General features: G+C 41.8%; 1 long non-coding RNA gene across 1 annotated transcript in view; it reads left to right on the top strand.

Annotated features, from left to right (window-relative positions):
- The window catches only part of LOC116527422, a 36,919-nt gene extending 15,125 nt beyond the window's left edge, over nucleotides 1–21,794 (top strand). The window contains exon 2 of the long non-coding RNA XR_004258541.1: nucleotides 18,551–21,794. This is a non-coding gene — a long non-coding RNA (uncharacterized LOC116527422). The remainder of the gene's footprint in view (nucleotides 1–18,550) is intronic.
- Nucleotides 21,795–23,322: the final 1,528 nt, after the last annotated feature.

Genomic DNA, 23,322 nt, shown 5'->3' on the forward strand with positions numbered 1-23,322 from the left:
CCTTTATGTATATCCTGTCGTTTAGTGGTTTTTGTGAAAGTTTCATTGCCAGTGCATAGGCATGATTGATTAAATCATTTGCTATGGGTGATCAAACTCAATCTCCAGCCCCACTCTGCTTCCCAGGATGAGGTGGGGAGGGAGGCTAAAATTTCTAACCGTCCAATCACAATCACGTGGCTAGGTTTTCTGGTCACCAGCTTTCACCATGAGTCAGCTCATAAGCATATGAAAGACAATAAATTTGGGGGATTTTAGGAGCTCTATGCCAGGAACAGGATATAAAGATCAAATACAGTTGAACCTTGAACAATGCAGGGGTTAGGGGCACCAACCTCTTGTGCAGTCAAAAACCTGAGTGTAACATTTAACTCCCCTAAAACTTAACTATGAATAGATGACTATTGACCTGAAGCCTTACTGATAACATAATAGTTGATTAACATATATATTTTGTGTGTGTGTGTGTTTTCTTTTTCTTTCTTTTTTTTTTTGAGATGGAGTCTCTCTCTGTCACCCAGGATGGAGTGCAGTGGTGAGATCTTGGCTTACTGCAACCTCCGCCTCCTGGGTTCAAAGGATTCCCCTGCCTCAATCTCCCGAGCAGCTAGGATTACAGGCATGCGCCCCCATGCCCGGATAATTTTTGTATTTTTAGTAGAGATGGGTTTTTCCCATGTTGGCCAGGCTGGTCTTGGACTCCTGACCTCAGGTGATCCATCCACCTGGGCCTCCCAAAGTGCTGGGATTACAGGCATGAACCACCTCGCCTGCTCAATATTTTGTATGTTATATGTATTATGCTTTTTATTCTTACAATAAAGTCAGCTAGAGAGAGAAAATGTTACTAAGAAAATCATAAGGAAGAGGAAATGAATTTACTCTTCATTAAGTGGAAGGGGATCATCATAAAGGTCTTCATTATCATCCTCTTCACATTGAGTAGGCTGAAGAGGAGGAAGCGGGAGTTGGGGGGTTGTTGGTCTTGCATCTCAGGGGTGGCAGAGGTGGAAGAAAATCTGTGTATCAGTGGACCTGAGCAGGTCAGACCCATATTGTTTGAAGGTCAATTGTATTTGTGTTTTGTTATACCACAGAGGCAGAAACCATTTACTTCACAATTTTGCCAAGGAGGAGGACAGCGGCGAGCATAGGCACGGGTGATGGTGGTGGCAGTGGCATGGAGCTCTGAGGTAGCTGCAAATCACACACTGGGTCAATGTTGAGTGGGTTGGTGGCTGTTCTGGAACAGGGTGAGGGTTGGTGAGGTGGGGCAGGGTTGATGTGATTTGGTTGAAGACTGCTTCATGATGTTGGCCCTGCTTAGAGGCTTCCAGGCCTTAACTGAGGACAAGTTAGGAGAGAAAACGACTTTAGCTTACGTATCTATCTTGTTCTTTTTAACACATAATTTCTATAGTTGGAGTGATGCTAAGCCCCAGATAGTGTCAATCCTGGGATAATCATCTAGAGTAATTGCTTTCTCTGCCTGGACAAGGATGATACATCTTGTTAACAGTCAAAGTGTAAATATATGTGTAGGAAGATTTGAAGAATATGCTGACAAGCTGGCTTGAATCATTTAAAATGTTCACACTTTTCTCTTTGCTGCTGGCAGAGGAATCTTTGAAGGCAAAAACTTAGCTGAATGCTCCCAACAGTCAAATAAAGAAGCCAACTCAGGACTCCATAAAACTAAAGGTTAACCTCTTCCTTTCCTCTCACAGAGAGCTAAGAGGCCAGTCAGTGAGACATCCCTTGAAGCCCTGGGGAATTAATCTTAGAATCTATTTTGCAAAGACACCCTAATGCCTTCAAAGATACAGTTCAGGACTAAAAGCTGCCTGAAGCAGGGAAATGCCTGTGCAATAACATTTAAAGGACACCAGGCCAGGCACAGTGGCTCATGCCTGAAATCCCTGCACTTTGGGAGGCTGAGGTAGGCAGATCACCTGAGGTCAGGAGTTTGAGACAAGCCTGGGAAACATGGTGAAATCCCATCTATACTGAAAATACAAAAATTAATTGGGTATGGTGGTGGGCGCCTGTAATCCCAGCTACTTGGGAGGCTGAGGCAGGAGAATCACTTGAACCTGAGAGGTGGAGGTTGCCGTGAGTGGAGATTGAGCCACTGCATTCCAGCCTGGGTGACAGAGTAAGACTTTGTCTCAGAAACAAACAAACAAACAAACAAACAAAAAATAAGAACACCCTATGGGCCCCCTCATGGGTGCTTTACCTCCATTATCTCTCTCTCTTTTTTTTTTATGCTTGCCTACATGCAGATACTTCCATTATCTCTCTGAATTTTCCCGAAAGCTCTGTGAGGTTGGATTTATCCTCTCCATTTTACAGATAAGGAAGGTAAGGTTCATAAAAGTAAAATTACTTTCTTAACGTCATTTGACTAATTGGTCAATGTACTAGTCTTTCCGACAATGAGCCTCTGCTCTCTCTAGTACAGAACAAAATAGTTGTTGGTAATAACGTTTCAAGGAACTCTGATTTTATTAATTTTATTTTGAGACAGAGTCTCACTCTGTTTCCCAGACTGGAATAGAATGCAATGTCATGATCATAACTCACTGTAGCCTCAAACTGCTGGGTTCAAGTGATTGTTCTTCTTAGCCACTTTTTTTTTTTAAGATAGTCTCACTCACTCTGTCTCCCAGGCTGGAGTGAAGTGGTGCGATCTTAGCTTATTGAAACATCTGCCTCCCTGGTCCAAGCGATTCTCCAGGTGCCTCAGCCATCTGAGTAGCTGGGATTACAGGCATGAGCCACCACACTTGGCTAATTTTTGTTTTTTTTTTTGTTTGTTTTTTTGAGATGGAGTCTCACTCTATTGCCCAGGCTGGAGTGTAGTGGCGTGATTTTGGTTCACTGCAACCTCAACCTCCCAGTTCAAGTAATTGTCCTGCCTCAGCCTCCTGAGTAGCTGGGACTGCAGGCATGTGCCACAACACTCGGCTCATTTTTGTATCTTTAGTAGAGACAAGGTTTCACCATGTTGGCCAGGCTGGTCTTGAACTCCTAACCTCAGGTGTTCTGGAGCCTCAGCCTCCCAAAGTGTTGGGATTACAGGCATGATCCACTATACCCGGCTAATGTTGTATTTTTAATAGAGACAGGGTTTTGCCATGTTGGGTAGGTTGGTCTTGAACGCCTGAGCTCAAGTGATCCTCCTGCCTTGGCCTCCCAAAGTGTTGAGATTACAGGGGTGAGCCACCTTGCCCAGCCAAGACTCTAATTGTAGAGTTAGAAGGAAATTTGGAGTCAATAGACAACTAGTGTTGAAGGAAACTTTAGAATTATTTTTAGTGGTTCTCCACTCCCACCTTCCTACCAAGCAGTCACCTGGTTTAGGCTTTATTTCCAGTCAAGGGGAAATAACTGCTATTACTACTACTACTGCTACTACTGCTGCCACCAAGGCAGAGCCCAAAGGGGCAGCAAATCGAGAACTGCTTCTTTGATTCTGAAGAGTGACTGCAAAAAATAGAAAGATGGGAAAGAGGATGGGCAGGGTATTAAAAGAAGATTAATGGAAGGATAGAGGCCAATTCTATGGGATGTTTAGAATACATTAATTAGTTAATGTGACTTAAGAATAGATCCACAGATCAATGGAAAGGAATATATTTCCTAAAAGCAAACTTTAAAACTTAACACATGATAAAGGAAATATCACATATCATTGAGAAAGATTAATTAGTGGTATTGGGAAATTTACCTAGCTATGTGGGAAAAAAAAATCAATGCCAATCATGGGTTTATATTATATGCTAAAATAAATTCCAGGTACATTAGTGAGTTATGTTTAAAAAATGAAAATACTAGAAAAAATTAAGGTGAATATTTATCTGTTTGTGAGTGAGAGAGGATATTCTAAGCATGAAATCAGTAGGAGAAGTCACAACACAGAAGATAGACAGATTTGACTATACACAAATTAAAAATGCATGTATGTCAAAAATATAAACAAAATTTTGAAATAACTGGTAACTTAAGGAAATGTTTGTAAGAAATATGACTAAAAGTCAATGTCTTTAATATATGATGTGCTCACAACAAATCAATAAGAAGAAATGTTAAGGCTCTATGTTAAAAGTGGGCCAGGTGCATGAAGAGACAAATTACAGATGAGAAATTACAAATGACTAGTAAGCATATATTAAAAAATGTTCACTTCACTGGTAATCAATGCAAATGAAAAATTTCACTTAAGAATTGAGAATAACTATAAGTAATGTTTCATTTTGGTGTGGGAAAATGTGCATTCATACATTACAGGTGGAGGGCAATTAACCTTTGTCATTTAAGCCCTCTTCTGACATTTGGGGGCCCAGGACATAAGCATAGATGGAGGTTCATATGCCATTTGTTTAAATATTTAAAATAGGCAATTGTACTCAGAGAATATACATTTGAATATCTCTATTAAGCATGTAAATTAGTTGTAAGAAATGAGAAATTAAAATTATCTTTTATATCTATTTAAAAAGTTGTTTTGCTTCTAAAATATCCAGAATTGTCTATTAAAATTAAAACGTAAAATGAGCCAGGCATGGTGGCTTATGCCTGTAATCCCAGCATTTTGCGAGGCCAAGTTGGAAGGATTGCTTGAGCTCAGAAATTCAAGACCAGTCTGGGCAACATGGTGAGGCCCTATCTCTACCCAAAGAGAAAATAAAATTATATTAAATAAAATTATACCCAAAAATAAAATTATAATTACTAAATTTCAGAATTTAAAAATTACTTAAATTTTTATTTAATTAAAATTTATGTAATTGAAGTTTTTATGAAAATAAAATGAATCAAAATTGTTTAATGTCAATGTTCATTTAGTGGCTAATGTAAAGAATTTTTATCATGTTTTGTGCATCTTATATCTATACCTACAGAGAGACAAATTTAAGAGTAACATAAATTGGTTTATATTGCAAAGTGCTCCTCAACTGTTGCAAATACAGCACCAATTCATGAGCAGTTTAGGAGCCATGAATTGAATCATGAAGAGAAGTTGGAAAATAGATTCTCAGTACTACTAACAAATTATACTTTATTTTCTAAGAATCTATTACATATATGTTAAGAGGAAGGGCTTGTCAGGTTAATTTGTCCTTCTCGTACCCAGGTTCTTCCTAGTTCTCTAGAGAAGTGTCTGTCTTTGATGTGGCAGCGGCGTAAGTCGTAAATCTGAGAGTTACTCAGATGCAGTTTCTTTGTGTTTTGAGGACATTGGGTAAGAGACGTGAAGCTGTGTGTCCCTATGCCTGTGTGGTCTTATGAAAGTGGATGTTTAGAATGACGAATGATGCTGTGTCTGGATCCTGATTGATCAGGCATGCATGTGTTCTTTAATAAGTGCATTTGTATGTACGTGCACACGTGTGTGTGTGTGTGTGTGTGTGTGTGTGTGAGAGAGAGAGAGAGAGAGAGAGAGAGGGAAAGAGAGAAACAGGCAGATCTCTCATGTGTGGGGCATAGGGCAGGACTGTCTGTTATGTGGATTCAGAATGCAGTATCAATATACATAAGAAGCCTTAAAATATTCCTTTGAATCAATGATTCCATTTTTAAAAGTCTACTCTGAGTAAATAATAAGTGAATACTAGAAAACATGAACAAAGATTTATATACAATCTTGACTATTACAACGCTATTTTAAATGCTGAAGAAGAGGGCAATGGCTAGACACATTATATTGTCTAGACAATGGTTAGACACAGAAATATTTAATTACAACACAATACCAGCATTAAATATTTCTGAGGACTTTTAAACACATGGGAAATATTAATTATTAGTGTTAAATGAGAAAAATGGTATACTAAACTATGTTATATAAAGTATGATTCCAGTTAAGAAAACTCTATGCATAGAAACAAAAAGGAAAAACATTGATATTCAAATAGTGGTTGTCTCTGAGTTGGAGGACTACAGTTAATTTATGGTTTTCTTTTCTTATATTTATAATAATTTTTCTAGGTTACTATTATGAGCATATTACTTTTATAATGAAAGGGAAAAAACTGTTTGAAAAAGAGAACCTTATTATTGTAAAGGCCAGGTCTTGCTCTGTTGCCCAGACTGATCTTGAACTCCTGGCCTCAAATGATCCTTCTGCCTCAGTCTCCCAAAGTTCTGGGATCATAGGTGAGAGCCACTGTGCCAGCTCAAAGAGACAGCTTTAATGTTGGCATATTGCCTTCACAAGTGTGGAGTGGGAGCCCTGGAAGTAATACCTAATTAATGGTAAAAGGTGAAGGCTAGAATTTTTGTTATAGCTAGAGGAGGATTTGAGATTATTATAAAGCTTTCTTATTTATCTCTAGTATTGAGTAACTTGCCACATTCTTGTAAAGCGTTGGTTTTAATTAGGATATGTTACTTACATAGTTGTTTTTGCTAGGCTGTTTTCTGGAGATTCTGTGCAAGATTTGTTTCAGTGCAATATGTACTATGTGTGAAGTTTCTTTAAAAATCTATACACTTTTGTTTCTTAAAGAAGACATCTGGCTACCAGCTTAACTCTCTTTCTGTTTGAATATGTAGAAATAATAGACACATTATTTTAAATACTAAGTGCAAAAGCAATACGAAAAGTCTTCAGGTTTCAGAGGCAGGTAAGGAGCCCACGGTAATAAATGGCAGAAGAAACTGTGAGGTGCACAGGGAGCTGGACTGAATGTAGCCTCCAGGGGCTGGAGTTTCAACACAAAGGCAAGGGTCAAAAGGGAGGATATAGGGCTTGCACAGAATGAGCAGAAGTGAATTTCCCTAAAGGAACCAGGAAGCAGGAATGTGTTATCTTTTGTGAAAAGGCATCTGAACATCCTGCCCACCAGCACTGAGTTATGACCAGAATATTGCTGTCTGTCCTGAGACATGGGTGGAAAAAGTCATTTGAAAATTGGAACCCTGAGTCCTCATTGGTGCAGTGTGGAAATCCCAAGTTGAAGGATAGATTAAAAACCAAACCGGGTCAGGCGCAGTGGTTCATGCCTGTAATCCCAGCATATTGGGAGGTCGAGGCAAGTGAATAGCTTGAGCCCAGGAGTTCGAGACCAGCCTGGGCAACATGGCAAAATACTGTCTCTACTAAAAATACAAAAATTAGCTAGGCATGGTAGTGTGTGCTTGTAGTCCCAGCTACATGGGAGGCTGACATGACAGGATTGAGTCTAGAAGGTCAAGGCTGAAATGAGCCATGGTCATGTCAGTGTACTCCAGCCATGATCATGCAAATGTACGTATCTCTGTTTTGGTACCAGTACCGTGCTGTTTTGATTACTGTAGCCTTGTAGTATAGTTTGAAGTCAGACAGTGTGATGCCTCCTGCTTTATTCTTTTTGCTTAGAATTGACTTGGCTATGCAGGCTCTCTTTTGGTTCCATATGAAGTTTAAGGTGTTTTTTTCCAGTTCTGTGAAGAAGGTCATTGGTAGCTTGATGGGGATAGTGTTGAATCTATAAATTACTTTGGGCAGTATGGCCACTTTCATGATGTTGATTCTTCCTAACCATGAGCATGGAATATTTCTCCATCTGTTGTTTGTGTCCTCTCTTATTTCCTTGAGTAGTGGTTTGTAGTACTCCTTGAAGAAGTCCTTTACATTCTTTGTTAGTTGTATTCCTAGGTATTTTATTCTCTTTGTAGTAATTGTGAATGGCAGTTCATTCTTGATTTGGCTCTTTTTAAGTCTGTTATTGGTGTATAGGAATGCTTGTGATTTTTGCACATTGATTTTGTGTCCTGAGACTTTGCTGAAGTTGCTTATCAGTTTCAGGAGATTTTGGACTGAGATGATGGGGTCTTCTAAATATACAATTATGTTGTCTGCAAATAGAGACAATTTGAGTTCCTCCTTTCCTAATTGAATACCCTTTATTTCTTTTTCTTGCCTGATTGCTCTGCTAGAACTTCCAATACTATATTGAATAGGATATTTTTAAAGTTAGGGAAAATAATGCTGAAACCAGCTTTAATATCTAAAGAGATTTAAAACACTGGGACACATGGGTTGGAGTCAGACATGACTCAAATTCTGATTTTGTCATTCAGTAGTTATTTAATCTCTTCTTGCCTTTATTTGCTGATTTGTGGAGTGTGGTAAGAACACCATCTTAACTGTTGTGTATGGATTTCATAAGATGATATATTTCAAATGTTAGATAACTGGACTGGGAACTCTTTCAATGTATTTTTTTTGGTTTGAGATGGAGTCTCACTCTGTCACCCAGGCTGGAGTAGTGCAGTGGTGCAATCTTGGCTTACTGCAACCTCCACCTCCCAGGTTCAAGCAATTCTTCTGCCTCAGCCTCCTGAATTGCTGGGACTACAGGCATGCACCACCATGCCTGGCCAATTTTTTTTTGTATTTTTCGTAGAGACAGGGTTTTACCATGTTGGTCAGGCTTTGTCTCAAATTCCTGACGTCAGGTGATCCAACCTCTTCGGCCTCCTGAAGTGCTGAGATTGCAAGCATGAGCCACCAGGCGCCACCTAAAGGTTCTTTTAAAAAGCCTATTTGTGGCCTGGTGCAGTGGCTCATGCCTGTAATCCCAGCACTTTGGGAGATGGAGGCGGGTGGATCACGAGGTCCAGAGTTCGAGACCAGTCTAGCCAACATAGTGAAACCCCGTCTTTACTAAAAATACAAAAGATTATCTGGGAGTGGTGGTGTGTGCCTGTAATCCCAGCTACTTGGGAGGGTGAGGCAGGAGAATTGCGTGAACCCAGGAGGCAGAGGTTGCAGTGAGCCTAGATTGTGCCATTGCACTCCAGCTCGGGCAACAGTGCGAGACTCCATATTAAAAAAAAAAAGCCTATTTGTGTATGACTTTGGGGAAGAATGCTTTCAAACAGAGACAATGTCAGACTCAGAGTCAAAGCACAAAGAAAGGAGGCTGACAGTACAGAATTATTGATGTCTGCCAAAGGAGGAAATGTGATAGACAAGCTTACTTTTAATTTAGAAATAACAAAAGTCGGTCTTATTTTAAATTATTTAGAATGTTCTGGCAAGTAATTTCAAAATTTAATAACTATATTTGGCTTTCAAAAAGAATTTGAAAATTAGGCCTCACAATTTTGATGAATAATTAAATGTCCTTTCTGGTTTCCTCCTCTTTACATTTCAATATCGAAGACCTGTGGGCCAATATTGGAGACAGGTGGGCTGTGTCTCCACCTGCTGTAACCAGTTTGAACTGGGAAGGGGACCCCCTTCACTACATGTTGAGCTTGTGTAGATATGGATCTCTAACCTTAATCCCCAATCATTTCTTCCAGTTTATGCATTCAAGATCTAAAGATGCTTTTCTTTCATCATCTAAAATGAATTTGTTCATTTAGCCTGATGAAAGGTTAAAGAAGATATTGCCAAGTGTGAGCAGTAACCTTCAATGGAAATGATATCACCAATTCCTGAAAGTGCAGAACGATCTATTTTTAGCAAGGGATGTGCTCCATTGAGCTCCTGATTTTGAGACCACTTTTATTTATTTATTTTTAAACTTAATTTAGTTTGATATTTAAAATTATCTTTAAATATCTCTTTAAAATTATCCAGCACATGTTTTAATTATCTGCTTCCTATGGAATAATGTTTAGTTTTCCCTCTTTTATTAGTTAAGACACACTGAAGCTAGGGATAGAGCCCTATAAAATACATTTGACAGCTTACCAAATATGTTTCATTAAAAAAATAACTTTTAGATAAACCAATAAAAAGACTGAGGAGAGTGTAGTTTTCAAATTGAACCAGTAAATTGGTTTTAAAGAACACAGGAACTCATTTGGGAAGGTGTTAGCACAAGCTAAGAGAAGTGAGGGCCAGCACACGTCATCAGGGAGGAAGGGTGAGGCCTGGAGGCAGAAGGCAGCAGTTGAGGTCTTGGTACTCATGGATCATCATTTGCTTTGGGCAGTCCACTCACCTCAGTTCTGCCCCAACTTTCTCTACCCTGAAGTATCTGCTCCCTTCATAAGGTTGTTAAGAATATCTTTCAGGATAACAAAGGTAAAAATGCTCTGTGAACCTGAAAAAGAAAAAGATTGTAATTTAGGTATGATAGTTAATATTGAATGTCAACTAGACTGGATTAAAGGATGCAAAGTATTGTTCCTGGTTGTATCTGTGAGAGCGTTGCTGCCAAGAAGATTAACATTTGAGTCAGTGGACTGGGAGAGGACCCGCCCTCAATCTGGGTGGGCACCATCTAATCAGCTGTCAGCACAGGCAGATGAATGTGGAAGGACTAGACTGGCTGAGTCTTTTGGCCTCCATCTTTCTCCTGTGCTAGATGCTTCCTACTCTTGAGTATCAGACTCCATGTTCTTCAGCTTTTGGACTTTTGGACCTACACCAGTGGTTTGCTAGGGGCTCCTGGGCCTTAGACCACAGACTGAAGGCTGCACTGTTGGCTTTCCTACTTTTGAGGTTTTGGGACTTGGTCTGGCTTCCTTGCTCCTCAGCTTGTAGACAGTTTATTGTGGGACTTCACTTTGTGATCATGTGAGTTAACAGTTCTTAATAAACTCCCCTTCATATATACATATCCTATTAGTCCTGCCCCTCTAGAGATCCCCGACTGATACATTAGGTCATGGAATAACTTTTGCCTTATTATTCTGTTGAAAGTTTTTTCTTCTCCCTTTTGAATTAGGTAGGTATTTATCTTAGCTCTTTAGTTCACTCAGTGTCATTGCATAAGTATGGAAAATATCTCAGCAGGAACAGTCTCCCAGAGAAATCCTATTTGAGTACCCAGATCATTTAGGAAAGGAAAAAGGAATATATTTTTTAAGGTTTTATGTAAGAACAAAAAAGACCTTCAAAATATTAATTCAATTATTGAAGAATCTGACATTTGATATTATATATATTTACACTGTCCAAAATAGTAACCACTAGTCACGTGTGGCCATTTAACTTTGACTTAATTTAAATTAAATGACGTTAGAAGTTTAGTTCTTCATTTGCACTGGCCACGTTACAAATGCTTGATTGCTACATGTGGTGAGTGGCTATCACAATGGATGGCAAGGACTTGAACTTTTCCATCATGGCAGAAGGTTCTGCTGGAGAGCGCTGGTACGTAACAAAACACCTGGATACATAAATACTTCTGGATGTGGTAGACGGGAAAACACACAGAATAGAGCCACTTCCTGAAAGCAACAGTCAACACACCTCTACTCTATTGCTTAGTGATTTACATAAACCTGAGATGTCTTTACATCCAATCTTAGAAAACATTGTCAATGCTACCATCAAAATATCTCCGACCTCTTATCACACACCTTGTGTTAGCACTCGCCATGTGTGCTCTGATTCTGGCAAATGCTTCTTACTTAACTGGGTTCCCTGATGTAAATTGTCCTCTGCTCACAACCTTTCCAGGAGTTCTCATCATTCTGAGTAAAAGTCAACAACTTTCAATGCCTTGCCATATCTACTCCAGGCTTCACCCACCCAGCTTCTGTGAGTCTTCTCCCTTTCTCAGCACCACCCATGCTGACCTCTTTGCTTTTTAGAACACATGATACCTACTCCAACCCCAGAGCCTTTGCCTGTGCAGTTCCCCCAGCTCAGAGCAGCCTTCCCTCTCACCTCATTCAGTTTTCTGCTCAAGATCACTTCACCTGAGAAGGTTTCCTTCACATTCTCTACCAAATAACTGTGGCCCTCCCCATTATTGTCTAGCTCCATCTCCTCTCTTCATAGCATTTACTGCTACTTGATATTCTATCATATATTGACATGTGTGTTATGTTTTATGTGTCTCTCCATGAATGCAGGAGCTATGTGATATACTCTTGTGGTGGTTAAGAACACAGCCTCTGGAGTGAGATTGCCTGGGATTCTAGCTTTGTCGCTTACTGACTGTATGACCTTTGCCAAGTTTGTTAGCTTCTCTTGGGCCAATAATAGCATGCACCTCATAAAGCAGATGTTAGAATTCAATGAGTTTCATGTATGTAAAGTGCTTAGAATAGTGTGTGGCACATGGTAAGTGCCATTTAAATACTTGACATTTTCTTGGTAGTTTTGTACTGTGTCAACTTAGCTAGGCTGAATGAAGGTGGGTCCCAGAGTTCCCTTCCCTAAATGATTCCAGGTTTGTATTGGCCACAAGGGACATATTACCCAGGATTTGGATGGTAGAATTGGGGCATCAGGTGTGCTTTTCTTTTCTTTCTGAAGATGGGTACAAGGGACCAGGGCTGTGACAGCTTGTGCCAGTTGTCTCTGTCCTGTGAGCTCTCTTTATTTGTGCTGGGCATACCTGCAGCTCCTTCAGCTCCTGCTGGATCTCTAGGTGTGAGGGCAGCTCTATGTTGACTTCCTGCAAGTCACCCATGACATCAGGTAGGACAGAGTTCGAGGCAGATGTGGGTTCCTCCAAATACTGTCTTCTCAGAAAGGCTTTTTTTTGTCCTATGTAATATAGCACTCTCGCTTTCTATTATTTTACCCTGCTTTATTTTTCTCCATAGTACTCATTATTTCCAGACATTGGATTTATTATTTTTTTTTGTGGTGAGAGTAGGAACTTTATGTTTTTTGTCCAAGGATACCTGTCTCATTAGGTTGTTTGGTACATGGTAGGTACCCAATACATACTCCTTAAATGAATGGGCGAAATGAAATTATAGGTCATGGTGTTGTTCCATGGGTGTAGAGGCAGAGTAAAGGCACTGGAGAGCTCACATGACATTTCCACGTGAACATGGAAGCCTGTTGGATTACCCAGCTCCCCTGCTGGTCTTTGAACTATATTGGAGAACCAAGAACTTTGCCAACCTAGTGCTAACCTATTAATGGAAACCCAAGGGAGGTAGATAGAGACACATGGTGCTATACACAGCAAATATCGACTTTTTTTTTGTCTTCAGCTTGTATTATAATTTGACTTTTGAAAAAATATTTATTGCATCAGGTTAGTACATAATCTACTTCATGCTTCCTTCTGAGGTGGGCATAAGGAAACTGTTCATTAAATACATCTTTAATAGCACTGTACTATGTGTAAAGCATTGTACTAGGTGCTGGGATATATAGCAGTGTACAAAACAGATCAAAACACTCAATCTCATGAAACTTACACTCTAGAGGGGATGCAGTAAGGTAAATACATAAAATTAATTTTGTATGAATGAAGTATGTCAGTGTTAAGTGCTTAGGAGACAAAGAAGGGAAGAGAAGGAGAAGTCTTGTTTCATTTTGCTTTTTAACAGTTTTAAATAAGGTCAGGCCAATGTGATATTTTATTAAATAATGAAGGAGGTGAAGGAGCAAGCTGTAGAGATACTTGGAGAAAGAACAGTTCAAGCTGAGAAAACAGCAAATGCACTGACCCTGAGGCAGGAATGGGCTGGGCATGTTGAAGACCCGATGTAGGTGGTAGCAACTCCCTGCCAGTTCTAGTCCTGTGGGGCTTCACTGTCCTTGTCAAGTACCCAGAACTCTGCCTAAGCCTTTGTAAATACTCCCACCAATAAACTCTTCTCAATTACCCCTTCTGAGGGTGCCATCTATTTCCTGCAGTGACCTGATGGATGTGAGTGAGCTCCATCCTGCTTGGGAGTGTCGTATAGTTTGTGTAAAGAAATGCTGAAGAAGCTCAGAGCAGGAGAAAATCATTGCAAGAGGAAACGTTAATCTTTGTTTTGACCTTGAAGAAAATAGAACTGAACCAATTTAGTTCTATGATGGGGCCTCTGATTAATGGTAATTCTTCCGCCTATGGCTTTAGCCAGAAATCTTTTTTTTTTTTTTTGAGACAAAGTCTCACTTTGTCACTCAGACTGGAATACAGTGGTGTGATCTCACTGCAGCCTTCGCCTCTTGGGTTCAAGTGATTCTCCTGCCTCAGCCTCCTGAATAGCTAGGATTATAGGCACATGCCATGACTTCCAGTTAATTTTTGTGTGTGTATATATATGGATATGTGTGTATATATATATATTTATGTATTTTAGTAGAGATGGGGTTTTACCCTGTTGGCCAGGCTGGTCTCGAACTCCTAACCTCAGGTGATCTGCCCACTTCGACCTCTCAAAATGCTGGGATTACAGGTGTGAGCCATGCCAGACCAAGCTGAAAATTTCTCTAGGTGTTATCATGGATTCTTCCTTCTTTCTCCCTCACTCCCTACAACATCTAATTGATCACTAAATCAAATTGGAGTGTACAAATTGGACTATATTGCTGCTACCCTTAAAACTATTCCCTAGCTCTCCCTGGTCTACAGGAGAGTGTTCCAAACTCCTTGACAGGCATTTCCGGCCATCATCCTTCCTTTTGTGTGTTACGTCCAAGTGATACGAAATAACTCAGAGCTCCCGTATGGTCATGTTTCCAGGTGTTTGTATAAGTTTCACCATATAGCAACAGTGCCACTCCTCTGCTTTTGTTAGTTAACTCCTCCCTATCCTTTCGGACCTAGCTCAAGTGTCACTTCCTCAGGAAGCCCAGCTTTCCACAGGGGTTTGCTGAGCTAATCTTTGCAGGCTGTGAGCTAGGTGTTTTGTGTATAAAACATACAAAGTACTTGTCCTCATGGAGCTTATGTCTAGTAGTAAGTGCTAATGTTAAATGTTTGGGAGGACAGACACTAGATATGAAAGCACCCAAACATATAGCAAAAATTGTGGGAGGTGCCTTGAAGGAAGAAAACAGAGAACAACAAAAATAGCTAAAGGGTAGGGATAGGGGTTGGGTGTGGGAAAGGGGTATACTGTAAGGAGAAGGCTGAGGAGGTCACAAATAGATACCTGAGGAATGAGAATAGCTAGTCAGGTAAACTAGGTGGTGCGATGGGGAGTCGCAGAGGATTGTGGTGGGGAGAGTGTTTTGGACAGAGGGGACTAAAGGACTGAGCACATAGGAAGGGTCTCAGCAGGGAAGAATCACTGATGCACTGTAGGACCAGAATGCAGGTTAGTGGAGCTGAAATTGATGGGCTGTGGACAGAGTGATAGGAGGTGGAGCTGCAGAGGACGGAAGGCTAGTTCCTGTGTGACAGCATATGCCCTGATACAAAGTTTGGATTTTTTTTGAATGCATAGAAGTCCCTGAAGCTTTCCGAGCAGAGAAATAACTTGATTTCCTTCACGTTTTAAAAAGACCACTCTGACTACAAATTGGAGAATGTCTTGGAGGGAGGCCAAGGGTAAAAAGAAATGATGGTGCCTCAGTCTGTCTTAGGAGTCCCCTGACATGTTCCTGAAGCACCTGGTGCTTATTTAAGCATAGCACTTTTAATCATGGTTGCAATTTTCTCTTTACTTGTCTATTGCTTCCACCAGTCTGAGAGTTCCTTGAAGGTGGGGATTGTTCTTTCTCTCGCTCCTTCCTTCGTTCCCTCCTTCCCTCCTTCCCTCCTTCCTTCCTTCCCTTCTTTCCTTCTCTCTATTTTCTTTCTCTCTCTCTCTTTCTCTCTCTCCTTCCTTCCTTCCTTCCTTCCTTCCTTCCTTCCTTCCTTCCTTCTCTCTCTCTCTTTCTTTCTGTCTGCCTGTCTGTCTCACGTTCTGCTGCTCAGCCTATAGTGCAGTGGTGTGATCTTGGCTCACTGAAATCTCTGTCTCCCAGGTTTAAGCGATTCTCCTGCCTTAGCCTCCCATGTAGGTGGGATTACAGGCTCACTCTTAGAGCCCCGTTTGAACCCTCCCTTTAAAGCTAGGAGCTGGCAAGCACTCAACTCTCAAAAGGATGTACACCACACCTGGCTAATTTTTGTATTTTTAGTAGAGTTGAGGTTTCATCATGTTGGCCAGGCTGGTCTCGAACTCCTGACCTCAAGTGATCCGCCCACCTTGGCCTCCCAAAGTGGGGATTGTGTCTTTTATCTTCATTTCATATAATAGGTGTACTTTTTGTTGTTCTTGTTGAGACAGAGTTTCGCTCTGTTGCCAGGCTGGAGCGCAGTGGGATGATCTCAGCTCACTGCAACCTCAGACTCCCTGGTTCAAGTTATTCTCTTGCCTAAGTCTCCTGAGTAGCTGGGATTACAGGCACACATCATCATGCCCAGCTATTTTTTGTATTTTTAGTAAAGATGGGGTTTCACCATGTTGGCCTGGATGGTCTTGATCTCCTGACCTTGTGATCCACCTGCCTCGGCATCCCGAAGTGCTGGGACTACAAGTGTGAGCCATCGTTCTGGGCCAAATGTACTTTTTAAAGAATGAAAAATCATGCCTTGAAGTAAATATCAGATCCAAATTTTCTTTCTCTAAGTCTCTAGATATTTCTTCTGGCAAATAAAAAGTCCCTATTAAGTAGACTATAAAATCTTTTTTTTTTTTCAGACAGAATCTTGCCCTGTCCCCCAGGCTAGAGTGCAGTGGTATGATCTCAGCTTACTGCAACCTCTGCCTCCCAGGTTCAAGTGATTCTCATGCCTCAGCTTCCTGAGTAGTTGGGACTACAGGTGCTGGCCACCATGCCTGGCTATTTTTTTTTGTATTTTTAGTAGACATGGGGTTTCACCATGTTGGTCAGGCTGGTCTCGAACTCCTGATCTCAGATAATCCACCTGCCTTGGCTTCTCAAAGTGCTGAGATTACAGGCATGAGCCACCATGCCCGGCCTAGACTATAAAATTCTGTAAGCCGTGTTTGTTGAAGTAGAAAGAACATTTTAGAGGTCTAGGTAGACCTCTTTCTTGCTGGAGGTGTGTGGACAGTAGACAAAGGGAGAATTGTTTGACTGGAGTTAGTTGGTTCAATAGCAATTTTTATTTATTTATTAAAAAAAAATTTGTGGCCGGGAGCAGTGGCTCATGCCTGTATTCCCAGCACTTTGGGAGGCTGAGGCGAGCAGATCACGAGGTCAAGAGATTGAGACCATCCTGGCCAAAAAGGTGAAACCCGTCTCTACTTAAAAAACACAAAAATTAACTGCGCATGGTGATGCGCGCCTGTAGTCCCAGCTAATCGGGAGGCTGAGGCAGGAGAATTGCTTGAACCCAGGAGGTGGAGGTTGCAGTGAGCTGAGATCATGCCACTGCACTCCAGCCTGGCGCCTGGTGACAGAGTGAGACTGTGTCTCAAAAAAAAAAAAAAAAAATTTGTTTGAGATAGGGTCTCGTTCTTTCACCCAGGCTGGAGTATGGAAGTGCAGTGCGATCATGGCTCACTGGAGCCTCGACTTTACTGGATCCTCCCACTTCAGCCTCCCAAGTAGCTGGGACTACAGGTGTGCACCACCATGCCTGGCTAATTTTTAAATTTTTAATTTGTAAAGTTGGGGTTTTTGCCATGTTGCCCACACTGGTCTTAAGCTTTGGGGACCAAGTGATCCTCCCATCTTGGCCTCCTAAAGTGTTGAGATTACAGTCTTGAGCCACCATGCCTGGTCCACAATTTTTCATTAGTGGAGTTTTTTTTTTTTTTTTTTCTAAGTCATGAAAAAATTCTACATGTAGAGAGAAGATAGCTAAACTTGCCACATTCATCAGTATAAAAACAAAGCAAATACCTTTTGGGCAGCACCGTTCTTAGAGCCCTGTTTGAATCCTACCCCTAAAGCTCGGAGCTGGGGTAGGAGCTTGGGTAAGCTCTCAACTCTCAAAAGGATATACAATGAGAATTTAGACACCAGGCACCCATTTCTGCACAGTACCACAATAAGATACAAAATACAACACGTTGAGTGAATGAATTAAAGATACATATGATAAAATAAATTTGGTGTTTCATAAAATCATTTTGGAGGCAGGAAAACTCATTAGATTGTGAAGATGAATCAGGGTGAGAACAGAGCATCACTCACGGCACAGTAATTCCACCGTTGTTGTGGGGCTCTGTGGGGAGGGTGGATTGATGATGATCCCTTCTTTATTGAGATTTTGGGCTCACATCTCATTTACGTTTTTGCCTGCCAGATGGCAGAGCCTTTATTTGTCATTGTATTTCTTAGACATTTCTTGATCTCTGCAGCTTGAGTGCATGGATGCTGAAGTGGTATCGTAAGTATGCACAGGAAACGCATCAGTAAACACTGATAGAAAAAAGACAATGCTGAGGGCAGGAGTTTATTCTGCAGGATAACAGGGATGAAGCTAAGAAAAGGCAAGATGGATGTTCAATATCAGAAAAAGTACGCTTGCCATTCAGCTTTAAGAATAACTTCCCAAGGGAAGTTGTGAAAATCCCACTACTTGAGGCATTTGAGAACAGATTGGATGATGTACTGGAGATTATCCTGTAGGGAGTCAAATGTACTCTGATCCAGGGAGTGAACTAAAATAGCCACAAAAACCACAAAACGGTCTTTTGTGGTTTTGATTCTGGGAGTCCAGTCAGGCCTTGCTTTATTGAATCCTTTGCTACAACCACTGTGAATTTCCCCAAGCTGAGCTGAAGAATTGTACTTTAGAGTATGAGCCTTGGTGGGCCTGCAGGCCCATGGCCTGGCCAGCTAAGGGGCTAATCAGGTATAGCATCTGTCTTACAGAATTCCACAGGTTTATGGTGCAGTTTCCCCACTCCTCTTCCCTCCGGCTCCTCTTTCCCTCTCTCCCATCCTCAGGAAGAGAATGAGTCACCTTGGTCTTCCTGTTGCAGTGCCTACTCTCTGCTGCTCACTGTGCTGTGGTTTGGCATTTGAAGGAGAATATGGCTTTAAGACCACCAGGCAACACGAGACATGGAAATACTGAGTGCTGCCAACCGTTGCACAAGTGGACAGGCCCTGAGAAGCCTGTTGAGTTGCTATGGAAAGCCCCTCCCTGCTCCTGCTCTGGGATGCCCAGAGATGTACTGGGGGTTCTGGGTCTTCTCTGTTTTCTAGCTATTGTTAAGGATTGATGCCGTAGAGGGGAGGGAGGTTTTAATTCCCTAAGGACAGACCAAACATGTCTTTCAAGTTCAGCGGAGACTCCAGAGTGAACTGTTGAAGGCCTGCTGCTCATTCTTCTTTCTTCTCCTAATTAATGGCAATTGGGCTAAAAATATATTTGGGGACAGTCTCTGAAGCTGTAGCTGCGACAAGTTGTTGATATAGTTACAGAACTGCGTCTGAGACAAGCACAGAGGCCTGGGCAAGTCGAGAGGCTGAGGGGGACTTGTTAGTGAATTCTTGGGGAGTTTTCTCCTCATTACTTCTGTGTATTTCACACTTTCTCAGTTGATTGGGATGTGCTGTTAAGTTTCCCACTAGTAGACTCTGGCCATTTATGGTTATCACATTTAAAGTTTCAGCCACTTGAACTGAAAGTCCATTCTATAAGGTAAAATGCATAACTTTGCCAAGGCATGAATTGGAATCACAACATTGCTGAGTAGTTGTGCCTGAGTATCTGTTACCTAGTGACCAGACCAGCTGGTGCCTAGCCTCTACATCTTACGGTAGCCCTTTTCATTCTTTCTTCTTTATTCTGTGTGAGAAGTTTGGGAGACATATCCTTGGTGAATGCCATGATCCTTAATTGCCTCATGACTAGGAGCCCAGCCCAGCCTTCCTAAACATGCATCATCATAAAGAAGACCCAAGGAGCGGTCAGAACAGCACACAAACTTGTTCAGCCACATTTACTCCTCTTTTATTATGAGCCAGGCCCTATGCTGGGTGTCATAAGAAACACACAGATTAGTACAACCTGGTTCTTGCCCTCAAAGAAAATGCAACCAAGGAGGGTGGGAGGGAAAAACAAGGATAAAAGAGACCATACTATAGGCCAATGCCAGATAACAACTCTGGGGATGTTTTTCAGGACTAATAACCAATTCTCTGGGTACCAGCTAAGAGTTCAACAACTCACTTCTGTCCTATGGAGTTAGAATGCACCATCCTCCTGGCACATGGATGCGTTTACCAATCCAGAAGTTCTCTGAACCTTGCAGGTTCCACTATCTCGGCATGACTGATCAAATCACCGGTCAATGGTGATTAACTCAATCTCCAACCCTTTTTCTTTTCTTGAGGTTGGGGAGTAGGGCTGAAAGCTTTAAGCTTCCAATCAAGGCTTGGTCTTTCTGGCAACCAACCCACATCCCAAAGGTATCTAGGGTGCCCAGCTACTAGTCATCTCATTAGCACATAGAAGACACTCATCACTCTGGAGACTCCAAAGGTTGTAGGAGCTGTGTACCAAGAACCAGGAGTAAAGAACAAATAACTTGTTTTTTTTTTATTATACTCCAACTACCATAAGGAACTTACAACGAAAGTGTTACATGGTTTCAAAGGGAAGAAAGATCGCATCCATTTTTAAAGTCCTCATATTGCAATATCTTGTGATGGTAAATAATTTGGACTCTGCCAACCCTGGGTTTGACTCGCGGGGCAAATCTCACAGTCACTCTTCTGCCTCTTTATTGGTATCCTCAGTCCATGAAATGGAGCAAAGTCAATTTCCCTGGAAAGAGTGTAAAGCACCTCAGAACTCTTACAGGTCTGGGGCTTCTTACTGTAGAGTGTTAATTTATTTGCCTGTCTGTTCAGTCCACTACAGAGCTTAGCTACATTGCCATTTTTTGTTATTGTTTCTAGAAACCACAATAGATGAGGAGATTACGGCTTGAAACCCAAAGTCCCATTATCTGTCAGCCTGTGAGAGATAAAAAAATGCCACCAGTGTATCCAGAAAGTCATTTCTCAGTAGCCATAGGTGACAAGAATTACATTTCTTTACCAGGACATCTTGATGTGGCACATCATAAATATTCAGATTCTGTAGACCTTTAAAAAAGATACAATATCTCCTTTCTTGTATAACACTCACTTCAAGGTCAGATTCAGGATGGCTCAAAGCCAGGAAGTAGGAATTTTTATACTTGAGAGAAAAGGGGCAGTTGGGGAGTGGGCTGAGGAAGCAGAAACTGAAAAGTGAAGCCAGGCTTGACTTCAGCAATCAATGGGTGAGGTGTGGCGTCCTTTGACCCAGGCTGGTGGGGCCTCTCCTCTGGGCCCATGCTTTCCAGAGCCTGGCTCTGGCTCTCCTCCGGCTGTGTCTTCCTCCTGGGATGAGAAGTTCAGGAGACCAGGAGTGTGCCCACCTGGAGCCCATGCCCCCACTACTTCTAGACCAAGCTTGTCCAACCTGTGGGCCATAGACTGCAGGCTGCATGCGGCCCAGGATGGCTTTGAGTGGGTTTACAAATTTGCTCCAATGCAAATCTGTAAACTTTCTAAAAACATGAGATTTATTTGGTGTTTTTTTTTTTTTTTTTCTCATCAGCTATCATTAGTGTTAGTATATTTTACATGTAGCTCAAGACAATTCTTTTTCTTCCAATGTGGCCCAGGAGAACCAAAAGATTGGACACCCCTGTTCTAGACCATGCTTCAGTGTCAAGGACATTGGGATTCCCTGCCCAAACACTAAGAGTTGCCCTTTTGAGGGCTAATAGTGCCATCTGTGTGCCTAGAGGGTGGGGCTGATGGGTGGCTGTTTGGCAGGGACCATAGTTGCAGGGAGACAGAGATGCACACATGCATATGGAAGAGGTCTTTAGGATCTGAGCAAAACTAGAAGAGGCATGAGAGAAAGGGGTGGGTTGTGGGCCAGGGGCCTCTTTTTATTATTGCCCCAGGCCTATAAATGTTAGGGGTAGCCTTGAATGGGAGTCCAGGCTTAGAAATTTTCAAGCAAAAACACTGGATTTGCAAATAGTTCCTAGTAAGATAGAGCTGGAGTGCCCTTTTGCTAAATTCAGCCCCAATTGCTTTTACCTCTATCTGCCAGGTCACTAATAGTTCACAGCAAATAGTTCACAGTGATAGCACTTGTCCTCCTAGTTCATAACTATAGTCCTCGAGATGCTGGATAACAAAAAAAAAAAAAAAAAAAAAGAGAAAGACTGTCTGGCATAGAATTTAGAATTCTAGCCTGACTCAGAGAGGCAATCTCTCATTGAGGCTTTGGAATCAGAGTTCTGTCCTGAGACTTGGGTAAGGGCTCCTGGCACAGTCTTGCACTTCAGGGGCTCTACTCTTTGGAACGACTTCTTGAAATTTTCTATTAAATAACTTCCCTTTAATGCCTGGGACAGGCAGGAGTTAGCAGAACCAACAAGGTGGGATATCTTGGCTCTGTACCAGGGCCCATGTTGTTCCTGGTGTCCATTTCTCCCTTTTAGGGCATTCTCCCATTCTTTACCATTGGATCTGGGGTCAACCAGGTGGCCCAGAACCTCTGAGCCTTGTGTCAATTATGTTGTCTTGGGACTAGGACTGGGACTCCAGTTCCAGGAGGGCAGCCTGGAGAGCAGATAGTTCCTGCTGGCCAGGTAATATTTCTTTTGTAGGATCACATAAAATTAGGCTACCAGATGGTGCAAATATGCTGATTTGGTGACTCAAATTGTTTATATAGATAGGGGCTTTGCAAAAAAATATTTGCCTGGGCCCCACACAACCTAGGAGCAGCCTTGGTCAAGTGCTTATACAAATGGCAATTGCTTCCCTAATGATTATTTCTAAATCTGGTATCTCCCAAACCATATAACAAGGACTCAGATTCCATAAAGAGCAGGAACCACGAGGCAGAAGGGGAAGTCCTGGGTGTGTAATTCCTCTGCCTTTGACGTAGATGGTACAGTCGGGACTTCCCAACTGAGTGGAGCCTCGCTTTCAGTTTCCACATGCAACAGTGACCTGTTTGAACCCCACAGGCAGGAAGATGGAGGATGCCTCATGAGTATTGAGGGTAATTGGTAGTGGCTTTAAGGAAGATAATGTCTAATCTGTGGCAGAGGCTAGGTGAAGGTGAAAACGGGTGACTCTGGAAAGGTGAAAAGGGGTGACTTTTATAATTCTGTTAGTAAAACCAACTACCCAGCACATTCTGTAGGTTGAAAATAACCCCCTTTCCACCCAAATCCTCTTTTGTGTCTGCCCTAAGGGGCTTGTGGAAGATGGAAGATGAGCACATGACTGAAGGGCAGCACACAGCTGCTGCTAATAAGGTGAAGAGTTGCAGCTCACATTTGCTAGGCATATTACATCCATTATCTGGTTTAATACAACGAGGACATTTGAGGTGAGTACTGTTACTGTCTCCATTTCACAGATGGGAATAGAGATCAGAGTGGTGAAATAATTTGCTCAAGATCACGTAGCTGGCTGGGCACGGTGGCTCATAGCCATAATCCCAGCAACTTGGGAGGCCGAGGCAGGCAGGTCATGAGGTCAAGAGATTGAGACCATCCTTGCCAACACAGTGAAACCCTATCTCTACCAAAAATACAAAAATGAGTTGGGCCTGGTGGCACGTGCCTGTAGTCCCAGCTACTTGGGAGGCTGATGCAGGAGAATTGCTTGAACCTGGGAGGTGGAGGTTGGAGTGAGCTGAGATTAGC

The sequence above is a fragment of the Sapajus apella genome, unplaced genomic scaffold, assembly GCF_009761245.1.
Source record: "Sapajus apella isolate SASKATOON/1434 unplaced genomic scaffold, GSC_monkey_1.0 scaffold54, whole genome shotgun sequence".
In the NCBI taxonomy this organism is placed as follows: domain Eukaryota; kingdom Metazoa; phylum Chordata; class Mammalia; order Primates; family Cebidae; genus Sapajus; species Sapajus apella.